Genomic DNA, 23,897 nt, shown 5'->3' on the forward strand with positions numbered 1-23,897 from the left:
GAAAAGTCTTTCAGAATGTTCGCATAACTTTTCAACTTCTTAGAAAAAAGAAAGGAAAAGTAAAAATAGAAAACCACTTTGCTCTTGGAGGGGAAAATAAATGCATTTCAGGTGAGGGATTTCTTCGTAGCTGACGGCAACGGTTTTATACTCTGCATCCAGTACTAAGTATTTCTCAATTCAAACACTTCTTTAGTGTTTCTAATTTATTTATGGAAACTGTGTCTATGGGAAGATGTACGTCAATTATTTTAGGTAAATATTTTGTCAGAGAAAACTTTAATTAAAGGTATTTACCTTTTCAAACTTAGCTGCATATTCAATTTTATAGTACATTTTATATTTTAGGTATTTTTTATTTCCTAATTTAAACAAAAAATTTAGAATTAGCTTGTAAGAAAAGTAACATTAGATTTGAAAATATTGTGTTTTGAAATAGCCAATAATAAAACATCCATGATTTTATGTGCAGCGAACAAAAGAAGCTTCTATGTTGCCATCCACGAGTGTAGTAAATCTTTTCTCCTGTTATAAAATTAATATGATAATGAGATACATTCCGATGGCCTCATTGATCACGTGAATTATGTGTATCTTTTATAAACAAACAATGCAGATGACCTCAGAGATCACGTGACTTATGTGCAGCTAATGCAAACAAGCAAGGTTATTTTTCCTCTTCTTCTCTTGTGGAATGTATCTCATTACAATCTGGTGACTTCAAATTACAATCTTAAAGGAGAATGTATCATTAAAAATGTAACCAAAATTAAAAATAAGTTAAAAAAATTATAAAGAATTTAAAAAATAATAAAAAAAAACTAGTCTGTACTAGTTACGTACTGCATTAGGGACATTTGTTTTCCTAACTGCAAATAAGTTGTAAATATTCATAAAAATTATTAATTAGAAATATTTTAAACTCAATATAGTGTCGCGTGTGCTTACGGTTCGTAATAGATTGAATGCAAAACTCCGATAAAAAGTTTATAAAATTTATTCTCATCACAAGAAATATAACAAAATGCTGAATTTTTTCTCAAAGATATTCGTACAAAATCACAACATCACGCAATATAATCAGTAGCTATATTTTAAAGCACTAAAACATTAAATAGAACGCAATCCAAAGCGCAGAGAAAGCTAATCGTTCTCACCGAGAATTTGCTACACTCAACAACAACAGTTATCTAAAACAACTGAGCTGAGATGTTTCTATCCGACTTTTATAACTTTTTAAATCGGCCATGCAAGATAGTTCTAGCAAATTTTGGAAAGCAAAAAAGAGTAGAATTATGGCTACTGTTAACACAATAGTCAATTACATTTATTTAATTTAAATATAAATAAAACATATCTTTATTTATTAAACATTAAATGCATGTACTCTTGTATTTTTACTTTTTCCCCTTAAAATTCGCCACGCGCTGCATTGCACGGGGAAATAAAAGAACTTTAATTATAATTCTATTAAAAAAATTTAACTAAATGCAAAATTCGTAACAATATTTTTATATCACTAAGATATAATGGCGGACGTGGTGCTGTACTAATTAACCATTAAGGTAAAGGGACAGTGCCCACGTCCTCCGTCACTTATCACTTATCACTTATATCAGTAAGATACGTAATGCAATAGTTAAATTAAAGTTTAAGTAGTTCATTCTTTACTCTCAAATTGCTCAATTATGTAATTATAATAGACAGAATGATTAAATTGAAAAACGAGGCAAAAAGGGCACACTTTGCGAAATGGCTCAATTTGAAGGCGTATGGATAACCTTAGATTATGCGCAGTGACAACACAATGCTTTTAAGTCGCTCAGTTTTATTAATTGATTATAAATTGATTGAACTTGAAACGTACATAAAAGATCTTACCATTTCCCGAATGGCAATACTCGGAGAAGTTCTTACGTGCGGGGGCACATAGATGAGAATTAGAGATTTTAAGTTCGAAGATAAATTAACATTCATAGGTCTTTAAATAGCCCATGAGAATTTTTAACAGGGGCTGTGTCAAGATTCATTTCATATTGTTCGGCTGTCGTTTTCTATGGCGGCTGAACCGTAACACGGTATTTCTTCCGCCTTCTAAGCATACCTTCGTGGTGTGGTGGTCTGCACGCTGGGCGCGTATTCCAGAGATCCGTGGTTCGATTCTCGACAAAGGCGTTGCTTATTTTGTATTTCTCCTGCTTCCAAAAAATACGTAATATCTCTACAGCGGCGCCCTAGCTAAAAGGGCGGTGGATGATGAATCTCCACCCCCAGGATTTGGCGACTGGGTCCCCTAAAAATGCCCAGTCGCCCTTTAACTCTTTGAAATCCAGACCCTTCGCTAACCTGTATCCTCAAAATACCGAACCGCCCGAACTACTTTTCCAGTTTCACAGCAAATTCCTCCCCTCCCCTTCCATTAAGGTAGAAAATAGGTTTGAAGATTTCGAAGGGCATTCTTTGTACTTTCTAACAAAGATTCCATTAGCCTTTGACCCCGTTCTTTGTAAACCTAATCTGAAGGTCAGACCAACAAGCCTTTCCGGCTTTGTTTATGATCACGACTGAGATTTTGTTTACTTCCGTTATTTTTATATTTTTATAGTAAGGAATAAATTGGTTAAAAATAAATGTAATACTTAAACTTTTAAACTGCACTTTTATTGCTATTTAAAGCTTAAAAGCACATAGTGCCAAAAAAGAATCAACAAAGAAATGTCAGGAGCAAACAAATAATAAGAAACCTCTTAGGACAAGCTGTCTGCAGTAAACTGATACATTGCATTTGGGGAAACTGCACCTGCTGCTGCATACTTTAGGGGGAGGGAAGAAGCCAAGACTGCAATCTCGGCCGTTTTCGGGCGGTTTTGTATGTGTCAATATAGGGCCGTGTGGGACGGATTGGTTGTGAAAGAGTTAAAAGGGGAAGTATATAAGGTATTTGTCCCGCCTTCTTAGCATGCTTTGGTGGTGTGGTGGTCTGCACGTTGGGCTTGTATTCCAGATGTCCGTGGTTCGATTCCCGTCGAAGGCGTTGCTCATTTTTTATCTGGCCTGCTTCCAAAAAATACCTAATGTCTCTACACCGTATATTTAGGTTTTATTTTCTGAATGCTTTCTCCTATGTGAATGTAAAATATTACAGCTCCTTCGAGGTCTAAAACTCAATAAATTATATAACTTTTCAACTGAAAATTTGGTTATCTCTGGCAACGCTGCAATCATTTTTATGTAGACGTTACAGTAAAAAATCGAAATTTGGAGAATGTCAACATTCACATACGTAGTTCCTTGGAGAATGTCTGAAATATTTGCTAAATATCCTTGTTTCTTCTCACTCACACCGGCAAATATCCGACATTCACTATGCACTAATGGTGCATAGTTCACTATGCACTGATACTATGCACCAACATTCACTATGCACTGATGATGAATGTTGAATCAAAATATTTTGGTTAGTTTTTAAATCATACATTATTATTGAAACATATTATGATACATGTCAAAATAGGAGAAAGCTTAAGTAACAACACATGTAAATGAACTGTTGAACAGTGCATTCTAATTGTGTGTTGTTGCGTTGTGACTTACTTCACTTGCCTAGTAACATCAGAACAAGTCCACGAAATTCTTCGTGGCAAGAAGATCAATACTGCGCCTGTACTTGGGCAAGAACGTTGAGCATGATACAGGTGACAAAACGACTTCGTTCAGTTCCCCTCGAAATTTTGATGGATAACATCCCGGGGCACGGGTTCGAGGGTCTACCATACCTCTTCTCCTACCAGCAACCTCTCGAGAGGACTTTCGGCTCGTCAGATATTTAGAGTGCCCCCTGCCGCAAGCACACTGTACATTTACAAACATCTGTACCTTCTAGTGAATTCGAACCGGGCCCTTCGGTACAGCAGTAGGCTTCCCTAACCATTATATAATCAAGGCGGCACGCTACATTCTAAATTAAAAAAGAATTAATTTTTCTAAATTAAAAAAATCTGAAAGGCTTCAGATTTTAAATTACGCCCAAAGAGGTGTTTTTTTAACGTTTTGTTTGTTACCTTTAATTATTATACCTTTAATTACCTTTAATTATTAATAATAATAGCAATGTCGCAAAATAATTTTAAAATGGATTAAAAAGGTATTTTTCCCCCGTAGAGTGTTGTAAACAAATTCCAAATTTGGTCTTCCGCATGCCCATATTCGTAGGAGGATTACGTTATTCAAAATTCGATGGCTCTACATACCGCTGTTTTATCACAATGCGAGAAACATACACACATTTGCAGATTTTTCATTATTTAATTTCTTCAAATATAATGCAGGACTCTAACATTTGGTGGCAACAGTTTGAAAAGTGAAACGGACATTTGTAGTGAACCAACGCAAAATCGCAAAACGAAAACAATAGTCCTTCAGAGACAAAGCCTCTTTGAACTAATAATAAACTTGGTTAATTATGTGATTGGCGTTATACAATCTTTTAATTGCAACGATTCATATTTACGGCACTCTGAATTGTACAAGAGTCCTTTGTTTTTACAACGCCTTTGTGTCGATCTTCTCGGCTTCTCGTTTCGACCTCCAACAGCGCTTGTCGACATACACGGGTGATGGTCAGAATATATAAAACTATAACCAAATATTAGGTCTTCCACCGACATATTTGGTGTTTATTTACATTCACCGGAAAATGTCGGCATTCTCCGCTTTTCATAGTAACTAATTTCCTTCAATTAGATAAATTAATTTATAAATTATAATTGCATCAAAATGTTAACTAGAAATCACATCTCTTATTTTGAGCAATTTAAATCCGAGCGCAACAAATCTACAGTTATCTCACACAGCAACAGATCTCCTCTTTGAAAAAATGTTTAAATCCTGTCATCCCATTAAATTGAAAAGTTTAAATGTATACATAATATATGTATACGAATATATTTAAAAAGGTAGAGAATGCTTTTGAAAATTGGTTGGTATTAGTCAGAGAATGCTTTTGAAAACTGCTGGATATTAGGTAAAGAATGCTTTTGAAAATTGCTATATAATTATGTAGAGAATGCTTTTGAAAATTGGTGGGTATTATATGTAGAATGCTTTTGAAAATTGCTAGATATTAGGTAGGGAATGTTTGTGAAAACTGCTAGATATTAGGTAGATAATGCTGATGAAGATTCATATTTGATTGCAAAAGTAGACGACTATTAAGCATTTTATTTTCGCTTCTGAAAGGCAACAATATATTTAATTTTCAGCATTTTTATTTGAAACCTGCCTGTTATCTCAAAATTTATTTTTAAAACATTTTCATAAATTAAATTTTGACTTCATTTTACATGTTTATTGTAAAATGAAAGCACTCAAAATATCCACGGTAAGAAAGAGAAACACTTTCTTTGTTTTCACTGAAAAAAAATGACCTAACCTTTTTTTTTTGTCTATACCTTACTGACAAGTAATTCTTTTCCGAATACACTGCAATTTGCTTGTCATTAAGCTTGGTCGGGTATAGCAATCAATATAAAGCAAGCCTCTAAGCTGTGTGAAAAAAGCAATCCCAAACGAAAAAAACTTTTCTTCATTTTACCGATAAGGTTAGGAACTTTTTTCTTCTTCTCATTGGAATTTTGCTTTTTTAATCTTTCTTACTCAAACTGCATTTATATTTTTGTATTTTTTTAGTTTGAATAAAACGTTTCTTTGAATTAAAAAAATCTTTTTTCCTTATTAGGAAGGTTTAAATTTCCACCAAGTGTAGAATTAAGATGATTATGAATATGAAAAAATAGATGAGGTGTTATAGGAACCGATAAAGCGATTAACAAGGAATATTTAAAACTTTTGCAAGAGAAGAAACAACTTATCTAACTTTTTTTTTCCAAAGAGAAGGAATTTAAGGATCACTCATTATTGACTAAAAATTATTGGATTAGCAATTACGAGAAGAAGTTTTTGGCTGGATAATTTCAAAATATTTTTTCCCCCAGTCGCGATTATCTATGTCATCTGATCGTTGTTACCTACTGATATTTTAATGCTAAAATAGTGAACTTTCGTATAAAAATTAAGTTAGTTTTTTTATCGCAGTAGTAAAAGATAAAACTATTTTGAATTATAAACTTAAGGAAGGAATTAAGTTATTATCTATCCAGAAATCTGAAAGAAGTTTAAAAGAATTTCTGTGATGAAGAAAAATGCTAAAAATACGAAGATCTTTTAAAGAATGAGACCAAGTATCATAATTAATACATTTTTATAGAAAGACATAAATGATTAAAAACTTTTAATGGGATTTGTGATTGATCATGTGTATATTTCAGGTTTCAGTTTTGTTTCATAGTTTTCCGCATACCCTTCTAATTTATTTCAGTAATTTTAGTAATTTTTTTAAATACTGTTTCTTTGGATTTTTCTAAAAATAATAAAAGAAAGAAATACAAAATATAAATTTAAATACAGGATACTTTAAACTTTTTGATCCATTTTATTGAAAACATAGACTAATACGTGTTTGTTGCAATCAAAATGATTAGCTTTGTGCAAATCAAGAACTGCATTTGTTTTGTCAATACTGAGAGTTTTAAAATTCACTGAGTTCTATTACGTGTTTCAATGCCAATTACGTTCCATTCAATGGACAGTAAAACAAATAATAGGTTATTGGTCAGAAATTTCGGAGAGTGGCATATATCTTGAACGAGTTTTATTCAAAAACATAATGTAGCACCAACTCAGGTTAATTGGTTCATTTGATTTGATTACGGCAACGCACCAGAGAACTATCTGCTTAAGGGGAGGGATGCCTTTATAAAGGACGTTCTAAGGGAAACTGGCTGGTATACACGTTACACTTGGAGAAAACCACGAAAACGCCCGTGCAGCCAGCCCATTCGCCAGGATCCGAGCTCCGGACGAATTACTAGTGTTCAACGACTTTACCGCTTGGCTGCGGGTGGGCCAAATCAGATTAAAAAGGATTTAAAAACGGAGCTGGAAAACTTTAAAGATGAACTTTAAAATCTGTAATATAACAAAGCTTGGTATTCCCATACAACTACTAGTAATTCGTCTTGGTTTCGAACCCAAACAAACGGGCTGGTTGTATGGCTTCGCTTTGTGGGTTTTTCCTGCGTAGCTATTATTAGGCAGATTGCCCTTGGGCCATTTCTATTAATACTTTTTACTTGTTTGGAGCCTTTTCTATTGAAAGATCCTCCATGAAGGCATCCCTTTCCTTATGCAGATAGCCCTTGTGTTCTGTGCCATATTCAAATAACCTAATCTAACCTACTCCAACAACTCTCTGATGAACTCTATCTTGCCTCGTAAAAAATCATATTACACTTTTAAAATCTTTAGAACTCTGTTTAACTGTTGCCACTTATTTTTGCTGAATACTACAATCTCATTTTTCACACTCACGTATTATTATTTATAAGTTGTTATAAAACTACTCTTTAGAACTCTGTCTTACTGTTGCCACTTATTTTTGTTAAATATTACAATCCCATTTTTCACAGTCATGTACTATTATTTATAAGTTGTTATAAAACTACTCTTTAGAACTCTGTCTTACTGTTGCCACTTATTTTTGTTAAATATTACAATCCCATTTTTCACAGTCATGTACTATTATTTATAAGTTGTTATAAAACTACTCTTTAGAACTCTGTCTTACTGTTGAAACTTATTTTTGTTGAATATTACAATCCCATTTTTCACAGTCATGTACTATTATTTATAAGTTGTTATAAAACTACTCTTTAGAACTCTGTCTTACTGTTGAAACTTATTTTTGTTGAATATTACAATCCCATTTTTCACAGTCATGTAATATTATTTATAAGTTGTTATAAAACTACTCTTTAGAACTCTGTCTTACTGTTGAAACTTATTTTTGTTGAATATTACAATCCCATTTTTCACAGTCATGTACTATTATTTATAAGTTGTTATAAAACTACTCTTTAGAACTCTGTCTTACTGTTGCCACTTATTTTTGTTGAATATTACAATCCCATTTTTCACAGTCATGTAATATTATTTATAAGTTGTTATAAAACTACTCTTTAGAACTCTGTCTTACTGTTGCCACTTATTTTTGTTAAATATTACAATCCCATTTTTCACAGTCATGTAATATTATTTATAAGTTGTTATAAAACTACTCTTTAGAACTCTGTCTTACTGTTGAAACTTATTTTTGTTGAATATTACAATCCCATTTTTCACAGTCATGTACTATTATTTATAAGTTGTTATAAAACTACTCTTTAGAACTCTGTCTTACTGTTGCCACTTATTTTTGTTGAATATTACAATCCCATTTTTCACAGTCATGTACTATTATTTATAAGTTGTTATAAAACTACTCTTTAGAACTCTGTCGTACTGTTGAAACTTATTTTTGTTGAATATTACAATCCCATTTTTCAGACTCATGTAATATTATTTATAAGTTGTTATAAAACTACTCTTTAGAACTCTGTCTTACTGTTGCCACTTATTTTTGTTAAATATTACAATCCCATTTTTCACAGTCATGTACTATTATTTATAAGTTGTTATAAAACTACTCTTTAGAACTCTGTCGTACTGTTGAAACTTATTTTTGTTGAATATTACAATCCCATTTTTCAGAGTCATGTAATATTATTTATAAGTTGTTATAAAACTACTCTTTAGAACTCTGTCTTATTGTTGCCACTTATTTTTGTTGAATATTACAATCCCATTTTTCAGAGTCATGTAATATTATTTATAAGTTGTTATAAAACTACTCTTTAGAACTCTGTCTTATTGTTGCCACTTATTTTTGTTGAATATTACAATCCCATTTTTCACAGTCATGTAATATTATTTATAAGTTGTTATAAAACTACTCTTTAGAACTCTGTCTTACTGTTGCCACTTACTTTTGTTAAATATTACAATCCCATTTTCACAGTCATGTAATATTTTTTATAAGTTGTTATAAGACTAATTTTTACAGCACGTAATAAACGGTCATTATTTGCAAGTCTTGTAATATATTTAATAAAAACAGCATATCTTTAGTTCCAATAAACAGAAATAAATAAGTAGGAATTGACTTTTGTATGTGGGAAAAAAACTGTATTAATATCAAGTGTCGTCCACTACACGTTAAAAAATGTACTTCAACTTGAGTGGATGAATAAAAAGTATTAGGGATTGAAAATTTGAACAAGATATAATTAGAGTGTGAGCTAATAGTAGCAATTTAAAAAAGAGAGTTTTCAAGCAAATATCAGTTGAGATTGGTTCAATTCTTGATGCATCAAAAGAAAAGCGAAATGTTGTAGAAGTCTGCAATTAAGTTAGCTGCAAACGATTTAAGTGCAACAGAATGACCATATGAAGAATTTGGAAACGTGCTTCTGAAAACGATCATCAAGGTGAATCTTAAGCTAATGTTGATTTTTTGAAAAACCAAAACTCTTGACATAAGATTATGAAGAAAAACTCGAAAAATGTAGACATATTATAAAAGAGTCACCACAGAAGATGCAAATATAGCCTTTGACAATATTTCTCCCGGGTGCTACTTTGGTAGACGGTTGCACGGATTTTTGGCGATTTACGTTGGCGCAATTGTTGGCGCGATTTCTACAAACGTCAGCCATCTTGAAAAACGCTGTTTTTACGCATAGTAAAGTATTCGAAACTTTAAAAAAAAATAAATATCGTTAGAAATAATGGATTAATTTTTGTTGAAAATGTCGTTTTTTAAGATGGCAGGCAACTGTAAATAAATACATTTACTAAGAGTATAAAATACTAAAGTAAGGTTATTATTACTTTCATATAGCAAAGAAGAGAATAAAAACACCGCTATAAAAGCATTGTGCCAACGTTTAATTAGATTAAAATATTACTGAAATTGAATATCGAAATGAAAAACATCATCCAACATTTAAAAGAATTAGAATATTATTAAATTTAAATACCTTAAAATACGTTATATAGAATATAATATATATATATATATATTATATAGAATAAATACATTTACTACGAGTATAAAATACTAAAGAAAGGTTAAATTATTACTTTCATATAGCATAGAAATAGAATAAAAATACCACTATAAAAACATTGTGCCAACTTTTAATTGGATTAAAATATTACGTAAATTGAATATCGAATTAAAAACCAAACCATCATACCAACGTTTAAAAGAATTAAAATATTACTTAAATTAAATACTTTAAAATAAGTAAATAAGAACGCTTCGTACACTAGAGCTAAAATGACAGCAATTAGTTTATTGTCGGTAAAAAAGGAGGAATGTCTAATAATTTTCTTACCGTTACAGCGGTTATTTCTTCCAACATAACCACAATATCATATACGGCCGTCTCAGAATCGGCTCTTCTAACGGTCTTCATCTGTGATCTACATTTTCGCACTTCATTGAAGAAACAATTAGCGACGTTTCCTCCAAAACTTTAAAATAAATTTTCTCTGACCCTTGTAAGAATTTATAAATAAATCTTTGATTAGGAAAGCCAGGCTGACAAAAATAAGGTCTCAAAGAACAATTTTTTGATTCCGAAACCAAAAATGTTTGGTACTTATCAAAAACAACATTCATCTTTGAAGGAGACATTTTTGAAGGAATTCGAAGATATGAATTAAATTTTAAAATGGCGCGGTAATGCACAAACTTTCAGCAACCTATCAGGGAGCTGATTACAGCTCATTAATGCACAAATATTCTATAACCAATCAGAGAGCTGATTACATCACGCCTAGAATTAAAATTATTTAAATAATCATACATAATAAAATCATTTTAAAAAAGAAATGCAAAATTAAATTGTATTTTAATATTTAACAGCCATAAATAATGTTTAAAACATTAGATTAAATTTATAGATATTATAACCAATTACTTTTAAAGTAAGGTGACGTCATTGATTACATCATCCACAGCATAAAATTTCATAAAATATGATAAAGAATAAAATTTTTATTTCAAATAAAAATGCAAAATTAAATTGATTTTTAATATTTAGAAGCCATAAATAATATTTAAAACACGGAATTTATGCATAATAACACGCACTATTTTTTAAATAAAATGTCAACAAAGTATCGGTTACCATAAATAACTTATCCAGCAATGGGTTTACCATAAGTCGTCTTACTCGCCAAAAGAAAAATTGCCAAAAACTCGCCAAAATCCGTGCAACCGTCTACCAAAGTAGCACCTTCTCCCGAAATACTGGATAATACGCTTTTGTCACTTCAACAGTGTATGCTAGAAGCAGTGAAGAAAGATAGAGAAAGCAATGTTTCGCAGACAATGGATCTTTCTTACAAGTTTAAAATGTAGGAGCGAAAATATTGAAAAATCCAAAACCTGTCTGAAGACCCAAAATTAAATTTAGGATTAATAGTTTTAATTTACTGTTTAATTTTATCTAGTTTTTACAATAAATGCTATGTTCTATAGCTATTTTCTTTTGTTGCTATTATTATGGGACAAAACAAATTCATCCACTGCTACTATTATTACGGGACAAGAGAGTAAAAAAAAGCGAAGCAAAACGTTTAATCATTTACATGGCCATATTTAATTAAATATATTGAAATAAATTGAATTAATTTTAACTGAGAATTCTCTTGCTACGGAAATGAAAATTTTCTATTGCTTTAACTTAGTTTATGGAATTTACTTTACAGAATAATAAAAGAAGTTTTAAATTCAATTTTAAATGTTTGTTATATATTTTCATGACTAAAGTTTAGAATACCGGCAATAACCTGTAAACAGTGATCGCTTTCCCTCTTGCGGGGTTTCGTGGTGTAATTGGTTAGCACGTCTAGCTACCATGCGGAAGATCTGTAATTAGCATCCTGGTGAGAGCACAGTTTTTTTCTGCTTCACAAAAAGCTGTGTAACCACGAATGGGCGAAATGTTGAATGGTGAAAAATTCATTTTAAGTACCAGATTTGTGTGTATATTGATTTAAATTTCTCGCTTTTTACCTAACGCAAAACAACCAAAGAGAATTTACAAAATTTTATTCAAGCAAATACATCAAAAGATGCAGATTCATAGTTTTGGCATGGTATGAATGACATGACAAACGTCATTTTCACGCAAAAACATTTCCATCAACTTCAGCAGTTTAAGTATAGAAGGGTACTTCATACTTACATGATGTATCTACCAGGCAGCAACTTTTAGCCCAAAGCAGAAATTTGCCCAGAAGGGCTATTAATTTCGTGTTGGCATTTTGCAGTGGTTCACTATAAACGACGTTTCCCTTTTCAAATTGTTGCCACCAAATATTAGAGACCTGCATTATATTTAAAGAAATTAAATGATAAAGAATCTGCATGAATGTATGTATGTTTCTCGCACTGTGAAAAAGCAACGGTTTTCACAGCAAAGACATCAAATTCTGAGTAACTTAGTCCTCCACTCGTATATGGGCATCTGGAAACCCAAATTTGGAATTTGTTTTATTATCTATTTCATATTTTGTAAACCTTTAACGAATTTTTGATTAACAAACTCAACGATTTCAAAGCGAGAAATGGCAACACTTTACAGAAGTTGAAAAAAAAAAAAACATTTTTTCCCTTCCAGTACGCGAGATTGCGTATCGGAAATTCTAAAGATATGATTTTTAAAACTATTTTGTGATTTTGCTGCTGGATTGAATTTTATGATTTAAGGGACTCATACACCTTAAACTCCTCATGATCTTCGAATATGTGACTATTGCAAGAATTGGAATATTTTATTTATTTTAAAAGCAATTACTTCCAACTTTTTACAGCTGACTTCATGATATAGCTGCTTTGAAAACTAGTAACCAGAAAGTTTGTGTTGCCACAAATATTTTTGTAATTTAATCGTCTTTGTGACAAAATATTTCGTCATATTTCCACCTTGCGCGCATGATATTTTAAAAATGGCTAATGTTACATACTTGAAATTTGATGGAAGTCTTTATATGGGCACTACTTTCTAACTGAACCAACAATCTGATGAATATTTTACTACTGAAAAATTTTATGGACGAAAACATTACAAATTCTTTTAATAAAATATATTTTATAAACTCAACTCGAAATAAAATAAAAATTTAACATGAAATGTTTAGAATTTTAGGTTCACAGTAGTTTCCAAATATTATAAAAGCTATATATTAAATATGGAATTAAATTATGAAATAGAATGTTTTAAACTGTGCGCGCAAGTTGGAAACATGACGAAAAATGTACTCACAAAGCGGATTAAATTATAAAAATATTTGTGGCAACACAAACTTTTCGATTACTATTTCAGAAAGCAGCTATATTATGTAGTCATCTGTTAAAAGTTGGTAGTAATTGCTTTTAAAATAAATATGTTATTCCAATTCTTGCAACAGTCACCTATTCGAACATCTTATGGGTTTTAAGGTGTATGAGTCCCCTTAAGTACAAAGAACGTTATATTTAATAAATATGGTAACAGACGAAACGTTAAACAAATGCCCTTTTGGGCGTAATATAAAATCTGAAAGCTTTCAGATTTTTTTTATTTCTAGTACTAAAGAGGATTATACAATAGTAAAAAATAAAACTAATCAATATTTTCCCTCATTTATTATAACATCGATTTTAAAGCAACAGGGATAATTTTTTTTTTAAACTAATGTCCAGTTAAAAACTTTCAACCGCTTTAAAAATGCAAAAGAGCAATTTTTTTTTCCACCTGCTTCCAGGCATTTACCTTCCTTCTTTAGCTTAATTATGAACTTTCGTATGCATGGACTTCCTAGTAAAACATTTCCCCTACTGAAAACATCATTTTTAAGGCACAAGCCAAAGTAATTAAAATGTTTTACGTTCTGATTAAATGAATCATTAATATGGAATATTCAAAACCCTAACGACTTTAAGACGCTGCTTAGTAGGAAAAAAAAACAAATATTAAGTTATGGAAGGAGAGCCTGAAGAAGACTTTTTTTTCCATTGCTTTTGTTTAGTACCCGTGATGTGCAACAACTGGTGGAAATTTTTCAATAAAAATTTCAACCTTTCCGCACGCGATGTTTAGCTTCGCGACGTGAATGTCAAAATTTTTTGCTTTAGTTTCATTAAGGAGAAATTAAAACATGCAAAAAACAGAAAATTTCATAAATTCATCCTTCTTCAAGAAGAAGCTTGGATAAAACGTGAGTTTTTAAGCTTGGAGTAAATTTAATGAGGGCCTAGTTGCTTGCGATGCTTTTTTGGGTAACATAAATATAATTTGGGAGCTTGTTTCTAAGTAGCAAATCAGAAATTACAAAAAGGGCCTCTTTAATAAAAAGGCAAGTGTACTTTGGAGAAAGTTATGCAAATATGACTTTCTTTTTAAACTAAATTTTCACTTTCATTTTCTGAGCTTGTTCTGAGGATTATAGATGGTGTTTGCTTAGTTTAAAAACATAAGACTAGATTAGGTAAATTAAATTTTTATATTCCACTTCACTAATAGGGTCTTAGTTTTATTAAAGGAATTTTTACGTGCGTTTTAGTTTTTCTCTTTCCTGTTGATGTTTTGCTTTTTACGTGTAAGATAATGCAACTGTTAAGTAAAAGGAAGAAAAGTAGATTTTTAAGATGGATTTTCCAGCAGTTTTTCTTGATGAATTCTGCTTTTTAAACCTTTTAAATATGAAATTTCAATCCTTTTTTTTCAACCAAATTTAAGTGCTTGAAACTCAGATACATTCACATTTCATGTTTAATTATTTATTTTGAACTAGGATCTGTATTTAATTTCTGTTTGAAAATATAAACACTTTTGAAATATAAGCTAAGTGTATACATGTATCTCTTCCATCATTAAAATGTTTCCCTGGTTAGTATGAGAGTTGCAGATGCATGTTCCACATTGAGGTATGGCAGCCGGATCCTAATACGAACCTACTATGGGAAATGAGATTCGAACCTCAAGTAAGACATAGGCCCATGAGAGGTGTTTGTTAAAACACATGAGGTAGAAGACTGTAAAAAGCGTCGGTGAGGGAAGTTCTTGAGCTTTTGCTTGTAAGGCCAGATGTGTGAGTACCATCGTCAAATACTAGTCCCAGTCTCAACCCAAACATTCCCCCAAGATCTTGATCTGAATCTTAGGTAAGTCATGGTGTTGTAGTTGCTATCGTGTCCACAGTACATGAAATAACTGGTTGTCAAGATACTATTCAAAGAGAGGGGTAAACGCATAGTAGAAGAAGCTTGTAAAATCCGTCGACGTGGGAGTTCTTGAAACTTTGACTGTAGAGGAAGATATTTGTGTATCTTCCTCAAATACTTGGATATTTTAATTTAATCCGTTCGAACTCGAACTGGGACTCGAACGTGGACCTCTCGAAGCGTACCGAGTTTGATACCATTACAAAACGAAAGCTCTTTGGAAGGATGGAGGTACTATTTTATATTCTCTCCTTTTAAAGGACGACTGGGGATTAGGGGACCCATTCTCCAAATCCTGATGGTGACGAATTATTGTCCACCACCTTTGGGTTCGAGCGCCCCTGGAGACTCATTAGGTTTCTTCGAATCAGACTGACATGAAAAATGGGGTATCGTTACACTACGAAGGCATGCTGGAGCTTTTTCCCTGTGATAATATTTCTAAGTGAGCATTTTTCCATGTGAGCTTTTTTCCTTGTGAGCATATTTCTAAGTGAGCATTTTTCCATGTGAGCTTTTTTCCGTGTGAGCATATTTCTAAGTGAGCATTTTTCCATGTGAGCTTTTTTCTATGTGGGCATATTTCTGTGTGTGCTTTTTTCCTGTGAGCATTATTCTGTGAGCATTTTTGCTGTGGGCTTTCTACTTGTGGGCATTTATCTGGTCACCATAAAATAATAAAGAGAAAGATGAGCGCTGTATACTGTATAAGTCCTAAATCTTTACAATTGCTGTATATTCACTTATAAGTTTAACTGTTCTGCTTTAAAATCCATGTGTACATGTTAAAATAATACCAATGCCGTTAAAAGTTTCTAAAACACGAATTTTTTATTTATATAATCAAATAATGATAATGGTATTTAAATAATGATAATATTTTTAAAATTTATTTAGTATAAAAATGTAGTAATTTAATAAAATGCAAACTTATTTTGCAAAATATTATAACACATGCCTATAATCAATAAAAATTTTCTCAAGCATCTTGAACTACATATATAGAACACATTAAATATTATATATTTCAAATAGTATTCGTTAATTATTGCACTTAATGCTTCACTGAAGATATTAGGTTAAATTTCTGCCAGAAATGAAAATATCAAAGATGTATCAGATCTTAACCAAAAAGGTAATAAGACAACCAGAGCGACAGCTGACAATTTTGATGCAATTATATGAATCAAAAATTGAAGTGAAAAAATTTTAATCTACTTTAATGTCATTAATTAAGTAAGATTTTCCCCGCAGAATAAAGCTATTATTTTATGAACCTTTTATGCATTATTTGTATTCAACAATTAAATGTAGACTTTTATGAAATTCTAATGAATTATTGATAGTACAATGATTCATAAGCGAGGTTTATTTCACAGTTCTTCACTTTGAAACGCGCTTATATATAAGCACTTAGGTAAGCACTTAGGTACTGAATAATTGAAGACAATGCACATTATATAGTTCTACAATGCCTGTAAGCAGACAAGAACGATGATCGGTGCTCAAAATAAGTCGATCACTCACCACGCATTGTCAATGCTATATCATATTGTATTGATTACAGATCTTAGAAGTTAGTTTTTGGTTCTATTCGTTTTACGTTTTTTGAAAATGACAAAATGGCTTTCTTTTTTTGCTACGTATCCTTTTTCGTATGAGTCGACAGTTTCATGTCATTTTACTGTTATGATCAATATAAATGCCCTTTACTTTGCGGAATGATCTGTCTTCGTATCTGTAAATGATTAAGACTTCGCATCATTTCCAATGTCCATAACAGCAACTTAGATGGAGATGCGCGTATAGATTGCCAATACAGTAATGGTTATATATGGATATAATATTATTCCTATCGTCAAGATGAAGCATACAGAACACATCATCTTACCTAAAACAATGCACCGGTTCTTAAACTGTGATACATGTCCCACTAGTGGTACACTGCGCAAAAAAAGGGGGGGCCACAGTTCTATATCTCTTGTTCTACTGGGCCAATTGGTAAAGTTCAACTTGCGTTTTTCATGTCTGGAAAGCGCGACTTAGGATATGTATTAGATTTATATATAGTATTGTTCTAATATAGGTATTTTGACACAAAATTGTACTTTTTATGCAATAACATACCATTTTTTTCCATATTTTAATTCTACGATTCAAATTACGCCAAATTATCAAGTTTTGTAAAATTCGCACGAGTAGTTTTTAAAAAATTAGCTTTCAAAATTTTAGCTCCTCAATGTTAATTGAGTTTAGTTCATATTTATTAATCTCTCTTTTTCTGTTAAACTTATTTGATTCTTCTTTTCATATTTCGAAATTCAGGTTCATTCCAAATAAAATTCCCCCATTTTTTATGATTTATTTTTAAAATTTGTATTTTTAAATATTTTTTCATAAATTTTTCAAAAAGAATTTTGAATTGTAATCTACAAAACGTTTACCATCATCTTAATGTAGAAATATTTCTAAGCATACGTGCAAAAAATTACAGTTTTTTATTCAAAATTTACGAAGATATACGTGAATTTATATATTGGCGAGTTTTAAAATTTGGCATATTTGTTGAAAGATAGGAACGATGTGACTTTTTTCCGCTCCGGCATAATGGAAGGGAAAGGAAAATAGGTTGGCATATATTAAGAAGTTCGCCAAGCGAATTATACAAAATTGCGCCGAGATAAATTTTTGAATTTCTGCGTACATTTCACACCAGATTTTACAAAATTTTATATCTATTCATAATTGGAGTGGTATAATCAAAATAGGGAAAAAAATGGGTATGTTATTTCAGAAAAAGTCCGATTTTTGTGTCAAAATACCTATGTTAGAGCAATGCTATATATAAATCTAATATATATAATAAGTAGCGCTTTCGAGACATAAAAAACGTAATTTTAATTTTGTCATTCGGCCCAGTAAAACGGAAAATATAGAACTGCTCTCCCCCCCCTTTTTTTTGTCCTTTTTTTTTTTTTTTTTTTTTTTTTTTTTTTTTTTTTTTGTACATTTCAATATGTTTAGTGGTACAATTTTTACCAAAAAAAAAAACAATTAAATAAATGTTCAAAATGAATGTAAAATTGTGTCCCCTTTTAACATTTTGTTTTAACCCGCGGGAAGGCGCGTGGGGTGTATCATACCCCAACCCTACATAAAAGTGGAATATTCCTAAACTTAATTCTGTGCTGCTTTCAGTAGCTGAGTTTCTAGTTGTGGTTGACTTTCAGAACTGCTTTTTCTTTGCCTGTGTGTTTCAGAAAAAGATTTATCGGTATTTTGTTGGAACTGGGGTATGACACACCCCACGCGCCTGTCCGTGTAAGTGTTTTTCTGACTGAATATTTAGTTCAGAAATTTATTTCTAGAGTGTAACAGTAAATATTTCTACTCGCAAGTGATTTTAAAGTACTTGACATTAAATTTTTAAAAATTTCTAATTGCATTATGGTAAAAAGAATGAGTCCCTATGAACTGGAGATGCAACGCATGCGAGATTTATTAGAAATATTTGAAAGCGATGAAGATTGCATTTCGGAAACTGAAGATGAAACTAAGAATATTTTCTACAATGTTTTGGTTTCGAAAAAGATAAAAAATTAATTCCTCATGTTCCTAAAAAAGGAAAAACTGTTCTTATGCTTTATATAACGATCATTATAACATTATAACATTATATAACGATCATACTATAGATGATACTATTGGAAAAAATAAAACGTTAGGAATTATATGTTTTAATAATATGACTAAAGGAGCAGTGGATATGGGGGATGAAATGTCAGCCAATTATTCAATTGCCAGAATAACGAGAAGGTGGCCAATGGTAATTTTCTTTCCTACACTGAATGTTGCTGTAATAAATGCTTGAATTATATTACATTCAACTGCTAATCCACAAACGAGAAACAGAAGTCTGTTTTTGAAGGACTTAGCATTACAATTAATGAAAAAAAGTATTGAACAGAGATCAGAGATAAATACTTTTCCAAGAAATTGAGGTACTGCATGCAAAACAAAAGCAGAAGTTTCGATGAAGTATTAAAGCGAATACATGAAATTAGAAAACAACTAAGTATGTGCGTGCGTGTGATTATGGCAAAGCCTCGAGGGCTATCTGCCTAAGGGGAGGAATGCCTTCGTGGAGGACTTTCTAAGGAAACTGGCTCGTATACACGTTACACATGGGGAAAACCACGAAAACGCCCATGCAGCCAGCCCGTTTGCGGGATTCGAACCTCGGACCGAACTACCAGTGTTCAGCGACTTTACCGCTCGGCCGCTGGTGGGCCAACTAAGTATGAAAGATGTGTTAAAGTTTCTGCCCTCGCGCCAAGGACAGAAGAACGTGAATGCAATGTTTAAAATGTGAAAACATTCTGTGCCAAGAACACATGAATGTATTTCGTTCAAAGTGTGAAGAAATAAAAAAAGCATGGTGTATTAGAGATGCAATGAAACTTAGAGGCATGATGTTTATTATTTTCATTTATCTTAATTTTAACTCTAAGATTATTTCGGAAATTAATTTTTTGAAACCCAATTATTATTCACTTATTTATAATACACGAGAACAAAAAAAAAAAAAAAAAAAAAAAAAAAAAAAAAACAGTTTTAAAACTAAATAATACTATTTTTATTGAAACATATACAGGGCAATCTTTTTTAAAGTTACAGTGTTTGGAGAGCCCTGTAACGTGATCTAACAGCCGAAATGGCACCAAACTTGGTATTTAGACTAATCAAGACATGGGAAAAAGGATTCCGTGAAAAACAATTTAGTATCCTTTTTGCAACCCGTTTTGGGAAAAAGGATTCCGTGAAAAACAATTTAGTATCCTTTTTGCAACCCGTTTTGGGAAAAAGGATTCCGTGAAAAACAATTTAGTATCCTTTTTGCAACCCGTTTTGGGAAAAAGAGTCCTTTATTTTGTCCTTACGTACAGATGTCACGCAAAACCATCGTTAAATTGCATTCGATAGCTGTCATTTTGATATTTTCGTTGAAATATGATACCCGAAATGTATCGCTGTTGAACAAACTGATACGAATGTAGAAAAAAGAGTTTAGACTTCTAAAACGTTCACGATAGTAATTATATGCTACATGATTTTATACAGAAAGTAAACTTCAATGCAGTGGAAAAAAATATATGTGATTAAATGAAGTCGAAAGTTAATTATAAAATAAGTCTTAACCATGGCTTTTAAGAAATTAAGAAACAGAAACCAGCATGCTAACAGGTGACAGGAGAATGCAGGGCCCGGACACCCGGACGTCTTTGTATGACAAAACGGGTGTTTGGAATCTACCTGAAGAATGGTCATAAGCGTTGCAGATAATAAGAATGGAACTGCTGGAAGTAAATAACAATTTACTATTTATATTGAAGTAAGTAACAACGAATCCGTGTCCAATTCGGTAAACTAAAGATTTTACTAAAATCTAATCTTCTAAATAATCTAACTAAAGATCTATCTTGATGAAATGTGGTGAATTGTGGTTCCTTGCAGGATTATCTTTGAAATGTAAATTTTAGTTTAGTCAAGCATATTGTTATCCTTATATTTTTACTTCCTTGTACGAATTAAAAAGGAAGTATTGTAATCTCGAAAAGTTTCAGGCAGCACATTTCAACGAAAATATCCATTTCGACTGCTTTCTAATGCAATTTAACGATGATTTTGCGTAATATCTGTACGTAAGGACAGAATAAAAGACTCTTTTACGCCAAAAAAATTACAAAACTGCTTTAAAATGAATTCTGAAGAGAATTTTTTGTGGCGTCTGTATACGAACGTATGTACGTACGTATCTCGCATAGCTCAAAAACGAGTAGCCTGGTACGATAGCTTTTTGTAATTAAACGCATCAATTGTAAATTTAATAAAAAGTGAAAGGATATTAGAAGAAACCGTAAAAAAAGTTAATCATGATCAAAGCGGTTTTCAAAATTTATGTTTGAATACATGACAACAGGTATTTTGTAGAATGTCCTGGCAGTACATAAAAATGCAGAAAACAGAACTCAAAATATGAATCTATTAATAGTTCATATTTTTTCTAGGCATTTTGTGCAATGCCAAAAGACAAACCGGAAAAGTAGAAAATACTTCTACTTGGCGACATATATGAAGTGGTATGACTTTCGATGTTGGCTTCAGAAGGAGAATTCCCCATATATATTCTGGTTTTGTTTGGAAGAGACGAAATACGTACTTTTAACTTGTTTAACTCTTATAGTTTAGTGCGTGCCATGCTGTATGAAAATGGAAGGGTAGCTTGTAGTATCCGGTTAAAAGTCGTGGCAGTTTGACATGCAACAGCGATTCTATGATCAGTTATCCAAACTGCTACATAATGTTGTAGGGTTTATATTTATTTTAACTAACATTTATTTTAAGCTATCTTTCCTGTCAAGCCTTTACTTTCCCCTGAAATTGCCAATGCCAGAGTATGTAAATTTTAGTAGAACGCGCAGAGTATTCAAATTTCTAGCAGAAGTAATTTGAGCTAAATAGAAGGAAAACGAGTTTGTAAGTGTGCTTTTTGATTCACGAGCGTGAAGGTTGCTTGGTAGAAGTTTAAGAACCGCGCATTTCGGCCTGTGTGCCTACTTCGGCAGTTAGTTGAATTCTTTCAACGTCTTAATCAGAAAGTTTGCTGAATCTCAGCTGTATCTTAGAACGCGGTTAAGTTAGTCACGTTTATAGAGCCACGTAGGTAGTGACCTCGTTATTTATTTATCCTGTTATTTATTTTTAGTTGTACTTTTCTATTTTTGGTTAACACCGCCGGGTCGGCGTAGTTTGTGAGCGTCAAGTGAACGCAACTGTAAGTTCTAAAGTGAAATAAAAAGGGATTAAACCCTTCTTACGAGTTTGTGTAACTTCCAGTTCATAGCAGTCACTACTACTGTTGCGGACAAGTTGGGGCCACGCAACATCACAATGTTACAAAAAATAATATTGTTAACCAAAACTACTTAAATGAAGTTAATTAGGAAAAATCCAAAGTAACTATTAAAAAAGAACCACAGGACTATAGACAGCTAATCTACTATATTGTAATATTTGTAGGAAACAAAACTAAACTAATTTATCCAGTTAAATAAGACGTTATTGCTATCAAGTTCTACATATTTCTTCAATAAAACCGTTCTATGACTTTCGTTTAATACTTTGCCTAAAAACATTTGTCGTTCTATAAAATTATAATGTCGTTCTATATAATAAGTATTACATACAGTGTCTAGAGAAAGTATGCACTAAAATAATTCTGATACTTTGCTCGAAAACGCCAATAATTCTGTATCCTATAAAAGTCAAATATTCATTCTTTTTCCCTCCTTCAAAGATACATTTTTGCATCTGAAAGTCGCCTTAAATATGTATCTTTACTCTTTTGGGCCCACCAGCGGCCGAGCGGTAAAGTCGCTGAACACTGGTAGTTCGGTCCGAGGTTCGAATCCCGCGAACGGGCTGGCTGCATGGGTGTTTTCGTGGTTTTCCTCATGTGTTACGTGTATACGAGCCAGTTTCCCTTAGAAAGTCCTCCACGAAGGCATCCCTCCCCTTAGGCAGATAGCCCTCGAGGCTTTGCCATAATCACACACACACACACATTACTCTTTTGACCCACTGTCGAGATCTATTTAGAAAAATGACTACTTTTCACATTCCAGGATGCTAAATATAATCTTCTAATCCTGGAGATTAAATTTTTGGTATTCGCTAATCTGTTATCTAAAAATTAAAGACGTTACGCTCAATGTAGGCTTTCTAATGAACAGTAATTCCATTGCAATGCCACCTGAAAAGGTCTTAAATTCATTCCTATTTCCTATCTTTTTAAGTGAATTTCTTTTGTAGGATTCTAATACAACCCCGCTCTGGTAGGAGTGTGACCAGTTAAAGCATCAATCGCCTCTTTTCATTTTCTATCCATTCTAGGAGGTGGGGGTGGAAAACACAGAGTGACGAGCCTATCCCGGGGGGGGGGCATATGTTAAATATGTTCTGGATTGTGTGTGCCCATAAGTTAAATATGGTCTGTATTACGATGAGTGTGTGCTGTTACCGAAGGCTCAAGATGCATTTCAAGTCGATGAATCTGTCTTAGGAGAAAGGTCCCCCCGGGGGTCGACGTAGAGAACTCTGCGAAGCTACTGGCTAGGATCTGTACCTAGGCAGTCTCGGCCACGGGGGTGATGAAATTTATGAACTTGGCGGTTCCCGATGGTCCATAGGGTAAGTCTATACTTGCTCTTCATGGGCCGGGAGGTGTAAGTCCCTTCCACCAGGGTATTGGTAGCCAAATAGCAAACTGGGACATTGAGCGTCTGGTCACTGCTGTCCTTGGAATTCCATGTAAAGCCTAAGGAGAGTGGCATCCCGTGTAGTGCTGGCAGGTAGCCCAAATTAACGGCCGGTCATCGACCCTAAGTTTCCATCTCCCACCCCACCGTGGTCTCGGTCCGGCCGGGACGGTGGTCTTGACCGGCTCGTGTTTAGCGGTGGGCTTTTGATCGTTGAGTGATCAATAGAGGGTACCATAAAATTGTTGGTGTCTCGGGGGTGTGGGACCCTGGGCCCAGCAGGAGTGTTTCAAGTCATCGGTGGGTGACGCTTACGGGATTTATCCCGTTCCCAGAATGTGATTGGGTTCACGAGCTGCGGTATA

The 23,897-nt window shown here is 32.7% G+C and overlaps 1 protein-coding gene across 1 annotated transcript in view; it reads right to left on the reverse strand.

Moving 5' to 3' along the window:
- dsf (nuclear receptor dissatisfaction) overlaps nucleotides 1-23,897 on the reverse strand; it is a 211,881-nt gene that overhangs the window by 157,048 nt on the left and 30,936 nt on the right. The window lies entirely within an intron of this gene.

Source organism: Stegodyphus dumicola, chromosome 11, assembly GCF_044657685.1.
Source record: "Stegodyphus dumicola isolate Sdum_Otavi_A_Nest chromosome 11, ASM4465768v1".
NCBI classification, from domain to species: Eukaryota; Metazoa; Arthropoda; class Arachnida; order Araneae; family Eresidae; genus Stegodyphus; species Stegodyphus dumicola.